Source organism: Equus asinus, chromosome 26, assembly GCF_041296235.1.
Source record: "Equus asinus isolate D_3611 breed Donkey chromosome 26, EquAss-T2T_v2, whole genome shotgun sequence".
Lineage (NCBI taxonomy): Eukaryota > Metazoa > Chordata > Mammalia > Perissodactyla > Equidae > Equus > Equus asinus.
Genome location: NC_091815.1, coordinates 29,714,968 through 29,724,952, shown reverse-complemented (window position 1 = coordinate 29,724,952; position 9,985 = coordinate 29,714,968). Strand labels below are relative to the sequence as shown.

The 9,985-nt window shown below is 52.4% G+C and overlaps 1 long non-coding RNA gene across 6 annotated transcripts; it reads left to right on the top strand.

Annotated features, from left to right (window-relative positions):
* Nucleotides 1–452: 452 nt before the first annotated feature.
* LOC139042144 (uncharacterized) lies at nt 453–9,403 on the top strand. 6 transcript variants are annotated; one of them, XR_011498425.1, is made up of 4 exons: nt 453–590; nt 1,063–1,167; nt 3,172–6,517; nt 7,426–9,403. It is a non-coding gene; the product is annotated as an uncharacterized lncRNA (long non-coding RNA). The 6 variants fall into 6 exon arrangements; XR_011498429.1 differs by lacking the exon at nt 7,426–9,403 and having other exon boundaries at nt 3,172–3,249; nt 4,061–7,407; XR_011498426.1 differs by lacking the exon at nt 7,426–9,403 and having other exon boundaries at nt 3,172–3,329; nt 4,061–7,407.
* The last annotated feature ends 582 nt before the right edge of the window (nt 9,404–9,985 follow it).

The window sequence follows — 9,985 nt, the reverse complement described above, 5'->3', positions numbered from 1 at the left end:
CAACCTCTCTTCCTCTCCAGCTTTGCAAGTCAGCAGACGGAAAGCCTTGCAGTCTCCCCAAACAGACCATGTTTGGTCATCTTCTGGCCAGAACACTTTTCCTCTGTTCTTTTTCTGGCTAATGACTGCTCACGCTTCGGTTCTTGGCTCAGCCATCCCCTCCTCCAGGAAGCCTTCCCAGACTCCCAGGCTGGGCCACCTTCCTCTGGTCCCCCCTGGAGCGCCCTAGGCTCTCCTGTCCCGGCCCTGCCCACTCTGCGTTGTCACACCCTCTTACACACGCCGCGCTGTGAGTTCCAATGGGCCCCGGGGCCGTGCAACTCACAGCTAGGCAGGGACAGTTCAATTTCCTCATTTGTAAAATGGAGCTAAAAATAGGTTCCACTTACCAGGGTTTGGGGAAATAAATGGAAATGATGCATTAAAGCCCTTTGATGCAACGTCTGGGAAATCTCACCTGCCAGAGACATAGCTGCTCCCCTTGTTAATCGTCTTACTGTGTTCTCCGGTTCAGTGCACCCCTCCCCCAGGAAGGCCTCCTGGACTCTCCCAGGTGGATCGAGAGCCCCCTCTGGGCTCCTACATCCGAGGTAAGACTACTCCGGGTCATCCCTATTTGGGGATGAGCCTGTCTCTCCAACTGGACCGTGAGCCCTGGGACGGCAGGGCTGCAGCTGTCGTGTCACCTCTGGGTCTCTGGTACCACCCAGCAGAGGGCTCCACACAGACCAAGCGCCAGAGGAAGGCATGTTGAATGAATGAATGAATGATGAACAAATGACTTTAGTAATTATTCGATCTCTGGTTGTTATCTGTCCATTAGTCATCCTGCCCGCTCCAGCATATACTTATTACATATTTTATTATAGCATAAACGTGGATTGTTTTCTGTAAATACTGGAATTTAGAGAAAACTTACTCATGAAGCTGTGTGTGTGTGTCTATGAGAGAGAGAGAGCAAGCTCGAGAGGCAGCCTGAGAGTTTGAGGTTTGTTTGAAAGGGGTAAGAGGGGCCGCCCCGTGGCCATGGTTAAGTTCACGTGCTCCACTTTGGTGGCCCAGGGTTCGCTGATTCGGATCCTGGGTGGACCAGAGCACCGCTCATCAAACCATGCTGTGGTGGCCTCGCATGTAGAAGAACTAGAATGACACAACTAGGATATACAAGTATGTAGTGGGGCTTTGGGGAGGAAAAAAAAAGAGGAAGATTGGCAACAGATGTTAGCTCAGAGCCAATCTTCCTCATCAAAAAAAAAAAAAAGAAAGAAAGAGGGAAGAGGTTGGGGGCAGGTGGGAAGTGGGGAGGGCAGAGGCCTTGGGCAAGGAACAACCTACCCTCTGTAGATGGAGTCTGTAGGCTCGGTGAGGGCAGAGACCGTGTCTGTCTGGTTCATGGCTGCGTCTCCAGCATCTAGCACAGAGCTTGCCACCCAGAAGGTTCTCTGGGAATAGCTGTTGGGTGAATGAATGAACCAGACAGTGCTAAAGTAGCCCAGGGATCTTGCCGGGCCTCTATGACTGTGGATCACAGGACGCTCTGAGCAGGCCTTGGACCTGGAGTAAAGTCCTTTTGGTCCCTCTCAGGGAGTAGAGAGAGAATGACACTTGGCTAATGAACAGGGGAAGCAAGTATCTGACCGTCTGGCCACCACTCTCCATTCCAAGCTCTCAGCAGACATCAACAATAATCGATGCAGGTGCTCCTTCCCAGCAAGAAGGCCAGCAGACATCAACAATGGATGCAGGTGCTCCTTCCCAGCAAGAAGGCCAGCAGACATCAACAATGGATGCAGGTGCTCCTTCCCGGCAAGAAGGCCAGCAGACATCAACAATGGATGCAGGTGCTCCTTCCCGGCAAGAAGGCCAGCAGACATCAACAATGGATGCAGGTGCTCCTTCCCGGCAAGAAGGCCAGCAGACATCAACAATCGATGCAGGCGCTCCTTCCCGGCAAGAAGGCCAGCAGACATCAACAATCGATGCAGGCGCTCCTTCCCGGCAAGAAGGCCAGCAGACATCAACAATGGATGCAGGCGCTCCTTCCCGGCAAGAAGGCCAGCAGACATCAACAATGGATGCAGGCGCTCCTTCCCGGCAAGAAGGCCAGCAGACATCAACAATCGATGCAGGCGCTCCTTCCCGGCAAGAAGGCCAGCAGACATCAACAATCGATGCAGGCGCTCCTTCCCGGCAAGAAGGCCAGCAGACATCAACAATGGATGCAGGCGCTCCTTCCCGGCAAGAAGGCCAGCAGACATCAACAATGGATGCAGGTGCTCCTTCCCGGCAAGAAGGCCAGCAGACATCAACAATGGATGCAGGTGCTCCTTCCCGGCAAGAAGGCCAGCAGACATCAACAATCGATGCAGGCGCTCCTTCCTGGCAATAAGGCCAGCAGACATCAACAATCGATGCAGGCGCTCCTTCCCGGCAATAAGGCCAGCAGACATCCACAGTTGGTGCAGGCGCTCCCTCCCGGGGAGGAGCATGGATGGGGTCCCCGAGCTCTCAATACAGCTCTTGGAGCCACGGCCAATTTATCACAAATGGCGGCTGAGAAGAAATGTATTGGTCAACCCTGGACAATGGATGTGAAAGACAAGAGTTGGGGAGAGAAATTATGGCCAGAGGTTATAGCTGGAAATCCGCTGTGCATTTGGCTTTTTGCTTATTCACCTTCCCTTAGGTTCTCGAGGCCTTGGCTCGCCCACGAGGACAGAGGGAACTAGGTCAGTGTTCCACTCCATGCTGCAGAGCTTCCAGAGCTCAGAAAGTGTTTCACTTTCTCTCTCTCTTCCATTCATTCAGTCATTCAACAAGTGTTTGTTGAGTGCACTGTTGTGGAAGGAAGACACAGTTCCTGCCCTTTGAGACTCAGAGCCTATCGGAGAGACAGACCTTATCAAAAGATCACCCCAGCACTTCAAAATGCAATTTTTGATGCCTAATGAGAAGGAGAGGTTTGCTGGCTGATGAAACTCAGGCAGGTGTTCACCGAGTTGGGACTTTTAAATGAGTAGGAATTAACTGGGTGAAGAGAGGAGAGGAAAGCATTCTAGCCACAGGGGATGGCATGTGCAAATGCCTGGTGGCAGCAGAGAACTGGATAAGCACAAAAGAACGAGGGATACTGGCTAGCTGTTCACTAAACCCATTTCCTCTTATTTCCAGGAACTCCGCTAGATTACATTTCTTAGAAGTTCTCATATCACTTGTGATCCTGTCACCCAGAGCAGGGCAGAGACACAGGTGAGAAGGAGCGTGGGTGCCTGAATGACGACACAGAACAGAGTCTGGGTCCCCAGTGACCTCCACTGGACTGTACATGGGTGAGAAACACACTTTTACTGGGTTAAAGGTATTTATTGCAGAAGTTAGCCAACTCTGACTAAAGTGAGAGTGGCTGCCCAGGGGCAGCACGAAGCCAAATCCCCCCCCTTCTTTGCTTCCACCTGTGGTCGCCAAGCGCCTCACGACAGATACGGCCGCCGGGGAGGCACAGAACGCCCGCGTGATGTAGGGAAGTTCCAGTTTTTCTTTACTTTTGTCTCCTATCTGGGTACACAGTGTGTGATGTCTGCGTGGTCACAGAACCACCAGAACAGCTGCGGGGCTCTCGGTTTTCTTATCTAATGTCTCTTACTTTTGACAAATTGGTGGAAGTTTCCCTTTTTCCCCGTGGGGGATGCTGGGACATTATTTTGTCTGTTCCCAGCTCACGCTTTCTCGGTGGCCCCATTCGTTCATGCCCACCTGTGGTCACAGGCTCCCTCCTCGCCATTGGGCCTTGGTTTGGCCAAGCGGCCTTTAAATCTTCGACTTTATGGCTTAAATCTCGGGGTTCGCTATCTCCATCAGGGCTGCAGGGAAAGCAGAACTAAGACAACAGGGGTTTAAGTAAGACAGAGCTTTGTTTCTCCTTTCATCTCGAAGGAATCCAGTGGCATTTAAGACAAGGCTGGTTGGATGGCTTCACGGAGCCTCCAGGCTCCCATTTGCCAGCAGTAAATCAGCTCTTCCCCCCAAATTCCTGACTTGCAGCGTTTTCCAATGTTCACAGTGTAGACGTCACTACCACAGGTGGTTTCCAGCTATCAGTGTGTCATCATTACACGCAGACTTGGGAGAAGATGTGCACAGTGAGCTCTTGTGAGCCGGCACAAGCCGAGTGCAGCACACCTCTGTCCTTCTCCACGTGTGACGTTCACCTCATGATCCAACATGGCTGCTCAGCTCCAGCCATCACATTCCCATTCCCACCGAGAGGAAAGGACGCCCCCTCCTTTTGAGGGTACATTCTGCAAGTCACACATGGCACTTCTCACATCTTATGACAATATAGGACTTTTCCCCTTTGGACATCAGGTGCCCAGCTAAAAATCGAGGATCCGGTTACTATGGAGGGAGGAGAGAATGAGTTCTGGGGCCCTGAGGGCAATCTCTACCTCAGCTGCCGTCCACACTGGGCTGTTCTCCCGTGGTGAGATGACCATTTATCCACCAGAGGTCAGGCCAGGGGCCCCTGACGCCTGTTTTGCTGACTGAGAGAGTGAGGGGAGCTTGGGTCGAGTTATTCCAGTGAAACTCCAGCTCAGAGAAGAGTCTGGGCCGTGACCAACGCCTCCACTTCGGACCTCTGAGTTTTCCCCGTGGTGTGGTTTTCGTCTCTCATTCATTCACTCAACAAACATTTCTGGAGCACCTACCGTATGGCAGAGACGGGTCTTGCGCTCACGGAGCTGACAGTCTAACGGATGCGATGAAAGTTAAAATAACCCCAAATGTGAGATATTTAGTGGCGCGACGTGACAAGTGCTGCAAGCCTGGCAGCACCCCGACAGCGCTCAGCCCGGGGCTGGACTTGTAACCGGAGGGGCAGGAGGCCTCTCGGAGGAAGTCGGTCTGGTTTACTGGCGGAGGAATATCGCGAGAATTCTCAGCCGTCCCGAAGGACGGGGGTTGCGGCTGGAGCCTCGGCCGGAGGACAGCTGGACGCTGGTTGGTGGCCGAGGCGGTGGCTGCAGTGTCACCTCTGACCCCTCTGACTGCAGGAGCCGGCTCCTCTCCTGTCACTCCCCAGGCAGAAGTGACTCACTTCCCCCAGGAGGAAAGGGCACAGCAGGACATCTCAGGGGGGGAAGGAGCTGGTTAGATATTAGGGCCTTCCGAGCAAATTGGGACCCTTGGACAGACCAGGGCGAGGACCCCAGGACAGCCACAGAGTCAGCGATCTACACTTGGGGGTCTTTTATAATTATTATTTTTGAGAAAGATTAGCTCCGAGCTAACATCTGCTGCCAACCTCCTTTTTTTTTTTTTGCTGAGGAAGATTGGCCCTGAGCTAACATCTGTGCCCATCTTCCTCTATTTTGTATACGGGACGCCTGCCACAGCATGGTGTGATGAGCAGTACGTAGGTCCGCGCCTGGGATCCGAACAAGTGAACTCCAGGCTGCCAAAGCGGAGTGCATGAACTTAACCACTGTGCCACCAGGCCAGCCCTGGGATTTATTATTTTTAACAATTTAACAATTAGGATTTAGAGTTGCACTGTCTGGTACAATAACCTCTAGTCACAGGTGGCAATGTATATTAAAATTAATTAACTAAATTAAAAATTCAGTTCCTCAGTTACACTTTCCACATTTCAAGGACTCAAGAGCCACAGGCACTGGACGGAGCTGAGAGAGCACATTTCCACCACCACAGAGAGTTCTGCTGGACACGCTGGTCTAAGGGGTAGGCTTGGGAATTGGGCAGACTGGAGTTGGCATCACATGTGGCTGTGTGACCTTGGGCAAGTCGCTTGCCATCTCTGAGCCTCACCTGCTTCCTCTCTAAGGTGGGGCTGGCTTCTCTTTCCCTCAATGGGTACAGTGAGGATACAACATAGGAGTCCCATAAAGAACGTAGGGAGGTGGCTGGGACGCAGACAGCCCTCAACGGCTGAAACCTGAAGTCGGTCTACTGCTGTTATTACTAATCACAGTGACGTGGTCGGTGGCTTTGTGTCGGTCACAGCAGCACTGACCGTTCCTCAACTGTTGCATAGATTCACACGGGGGTTTCATCCACGCTCGTTTCCCCATTGCCTGCCGCCCATCAGGATTCTCCAGGGAGAGGAAGCTGTTGATTTCCGGGGGTCGTGACCGCTTCTGCCACTTCTCTGTGTGTGGAAGTTCCTTTTTTTAAAGCAGCAAAACCAAGCTGCATGTGTAGAAGACATATTTTTGGGGTGTCTTCCCAGCAGGTAAGGCAAAACCTGCCCCCTGTTTTCTGAGCACTGAGCCCCCCCAGACAGGGCTGAGGCCCCCGGAGCTTTGAGCAAGGGGACTGAGGCTGACACCAGACCCACTGGACGCCTTCTCCAGGGTCATCGGAAATCCAGCCACAAGGCAAAGGATTCTGGGCCAGTTGGCAGGTCCCTCGAACAGAGGTGCGGTGGACGCAGAAGCCACGGGATGGTGGACGGAGAAGCGGTGAGCGCCCATCGGCATGGAGACAGAGGGAGAGAACGGTGGGTCCCACGACCCTGGAGAAGAGGATTCCAAGGGGTGAGGGGTGGGGCTGAGGGGCAGCGAGCAGGTGCCCTGGGCCCAGCAGCTTTCCTGCTCTCCGACCACACATCCAGCCTTTGGTGCCAGATGGCAGAACCGGCCATGGGTTCTTCCCCTCCTGTCCATGGGTGCAGTCAGCGTCCCTACCCCCTTGCCTCTGGCTGGCCGTGTGACACACTTTGGCCGATTGAATGTGGCGGAAGTGATCACGACCTTGGCTCTGCGAGGCGTGTCGGCTTCTGCCCTCACTCTTGGAATCCAGCCTCTGTCATGAGAAGAGGCCTGGGGCCGCCGGCTAGAGGATGATCGATGACGTGGAGGAGAGGGCACTCGTCCCAGCTGAGGCTGTCGTAGCCCACTCAGGGCCCGGGCGACCTGCCGGCTGACCACAGACACGTGAGGGAGTCCAGCGGGGAGCAGAAGAGCTGCCCGGCTGAGCCTGGCCCCAGTGGATAACCTGCAGAATTGCGAGCTAAATGAACGGCTGTGGTTTCAAGTCACGAAGTTTTGGGGGGTAGTTTGTCAGGCAGCAAATGCTAACCGATACACCCTTGGGTTCCCGGATCCTCATATTAAATTCTTCCTTTTGTTTTTTATTGAGCCAGTTTGGTATGTCTCTTTTGCTTATAGCCCAAGAGTTTGGTGAAAAATAGGCTGCTCGTTTAGGTGGCTTCCAGGGACCTAGTGAGCTGGGTGATGGGGTGTTGGCAGCTGGTGAGAGGAGAGGAACGCAGGCCCCAGGGCTCACAGCAAGATGGGAGCATCCCGCAGACGAATGATCAGGAAACTAGGAGGGAGGAGGTCTCAAGGGAGCCCCTAGGAGCTTCCTCTTCTGCCCGGCCCCATCATTCTCTTCCCGCCCTTCCAGGTATCACCTCTTGGACTGACAGATAGGTGCCCACACAGAGAATATCCATATTCTCTGTCAGTCCTACAATGAAAGAGAGAGAGAGAAATCATCATCATCACCATCATCATCATCATAATCCATGTGGCTGACATTTATCAAAGGCTCACCACGTGCCAGGCACTATTCACAGTGCTGCACTCCCGCCATCTTGTGTAACCCTCACACCTACCCCTTGAGGTCCGTGTGACCATTGACCCTGTGCCAGGTGGGCACAGAGCCATTCAAGGACTCACCCAAAGTCCCACAGCCCCCAGGGTATGGCCGAGCTCGGATGAACATAAGTAGCCCGGCTGTGGGATCCATGGCCTTAACTGCAAACAACAGGGGTCCCCCTTGGCCCTTGGCGGGTGTGGCAGATGTGCATAGGGCCCCCCTCAGCCCATACCCACCAGGAGGGTCAAGACAGCCATGGCTGTCCTCATGACCTCATCTCCAAGGTCACAGCCAACTGCACAAGGCTGGTTCCTTGGCTGACGTCGGCATTGGTCTGTCGTGAGAATCTGTTGTCTTGGCCAAGATAGTGGGAAGACAAGAAGTGACTCCCCCCATCCGCTCATGGAGGTAAGGACTCGGAGCGGGCTGGACGGTGACTTTCACGCCAGCCTGATTTCTCACACTTCCTCTCTATCACCTGGCATTGGAATTGAGTTTGCTTCAGGCTCAGCCATTTGTCAGCTGTGTGTCCTCGGGCAAGTGGATGAGTTTCTCTGAGCTCTGGTTCTACACACTTGGAAGATGAGGACGAGAACAGGACCCAGCCCTGGGAGCTTTGAGACTCGAAGGTCCCGGCACGGATGGAGGGCCCAGGAAATTGGAGCTGCCCCAGTGATGAAGAGGACGCGGGTGACTCAGGTGGCAGCCTGGCCCTCCCCGGGCCCTAGAAGGTTCCACGTGGGACTTACGGACTGGAGACCCTTCCCTGGTCCCTCCCAGCTGGTCCACCAGGCCCTTCCAAACCACTTCAACCCGCAGATTCCTCATCCTCCGTGCATAAGGCTGGTATTGTTAACGGTGGAAAGAGGCAGTGTAGGTTGGGGGCTGAACGAGGAGGGAGGCAGGGTTATGGGTTCGAATCCCTCCTCTTAACTGTGATGTCTGAGGCCAGTCACTTCTCTCTGAGCTTTAGTTTCCTTTATTTTTTTTTTTTGAGGAAGATTGGCCCTGAGATAACATCCGTGCCCATCTTCCTCTATTTTATGTGGGACACCTACCACAGCATGGTGTGACTGATATGGAACCTGAAGTGAGTTTGCTCACCCGTTGCACAGCAAGCCGATCTCTGACACCGGGTGTGGTGGAAGAAAGTAGGAACTTTATTTTTGCACAGCACTGAGCAAGGAGAGAGGGCAGCTAACGCTGAAATCCCAAACTCCCCGAAAAAGCTAAAAGGAAGGGTTTTTATTTGAGGCTTTAGGTGGGGGGGGGGGGAGCATATGGCCTTGCTGGTCGGAGCTTTCCCACCAGCCTGTCTCTGGCCTTGAGACACTTGCAGACAGGAGGGAGTTCATGACCTTGCTGGTCAGAAGCTTTCCCACCAGTCTGTATCTCTTTGCGGGGAGGAGATAGTCCAGGTGCTTGTCCTTGACAGTGTCTGTCTCCATGGAGGATAGTGGATTCTGGAGCCAGGAAGCCAGAGAGTAAGCAGGGAATGAGTGTTTGGGTTTTAACCCCATATATGCTGGGTTTAATGTGGGGAAACTGATATCAGGGTCGATATCAACTCCCCCCTATTTTATGTCCGTTCCTCAATCTTGAGGGATTTGGGATGGCGACCGATCTAGCTACTTCCTGCTGAAATGGGGCATAGGTCGTTTCATCTCATTGAACCAGTCTTTTAATAAGGCGGTGATGCTGGTGGGCTCCTGAAGTTAGGCCTGTATCATGTAAGTAACCAGGTATTTAATAAGAAGTTTTTCTGTAGAAACAAAAAGAAAAACAAAGTTAACAGTTGGAGCAAATTATAAACCAGTTTCTGAGCCCACGGGGCAGCCAATCAAGATTCCTAGAAGTCAGGGTCGAAGCATCTTTTGCAGTTTGAAATGTCTCTGATGGTGTCATCGGGCACTCAGGTAGCTTTTTGAGTGGCTTACACAGCAGCAGACATGAATCTCTCTGAAGTTTATATTGGGTCCTCCAGCTTCAGTTTGCAAGGCTTCAGGAAAAAGGGCAGATTTAGTTTTCAATGACTCCAAATGAAAATGATGGGGGGAAAAAGCCCTGAAAATGTTAGTTTGGAGGTTTGTAGCCAGATAGTTCATGAGACTAGAAGAATTCAGGATCCAGCCCAGTTAACAGATGTAACAAAAATCTTAAAGACAATTGACACAACCAAAATCCAGTATCCACAAATGTGTATTATAGTTTCTATTGAAACACCATCTTTCTCTCTAAAATCACCCTCATTTTTATAAAGATAGCTAAATTAAGACTAACTGGTTTGCAAAATCAGTCTAGTTTTAACAAATTTGTGCATAAGTACAGCAAGAATAGTAATTGATTACATAGGCTCTTTTAAATC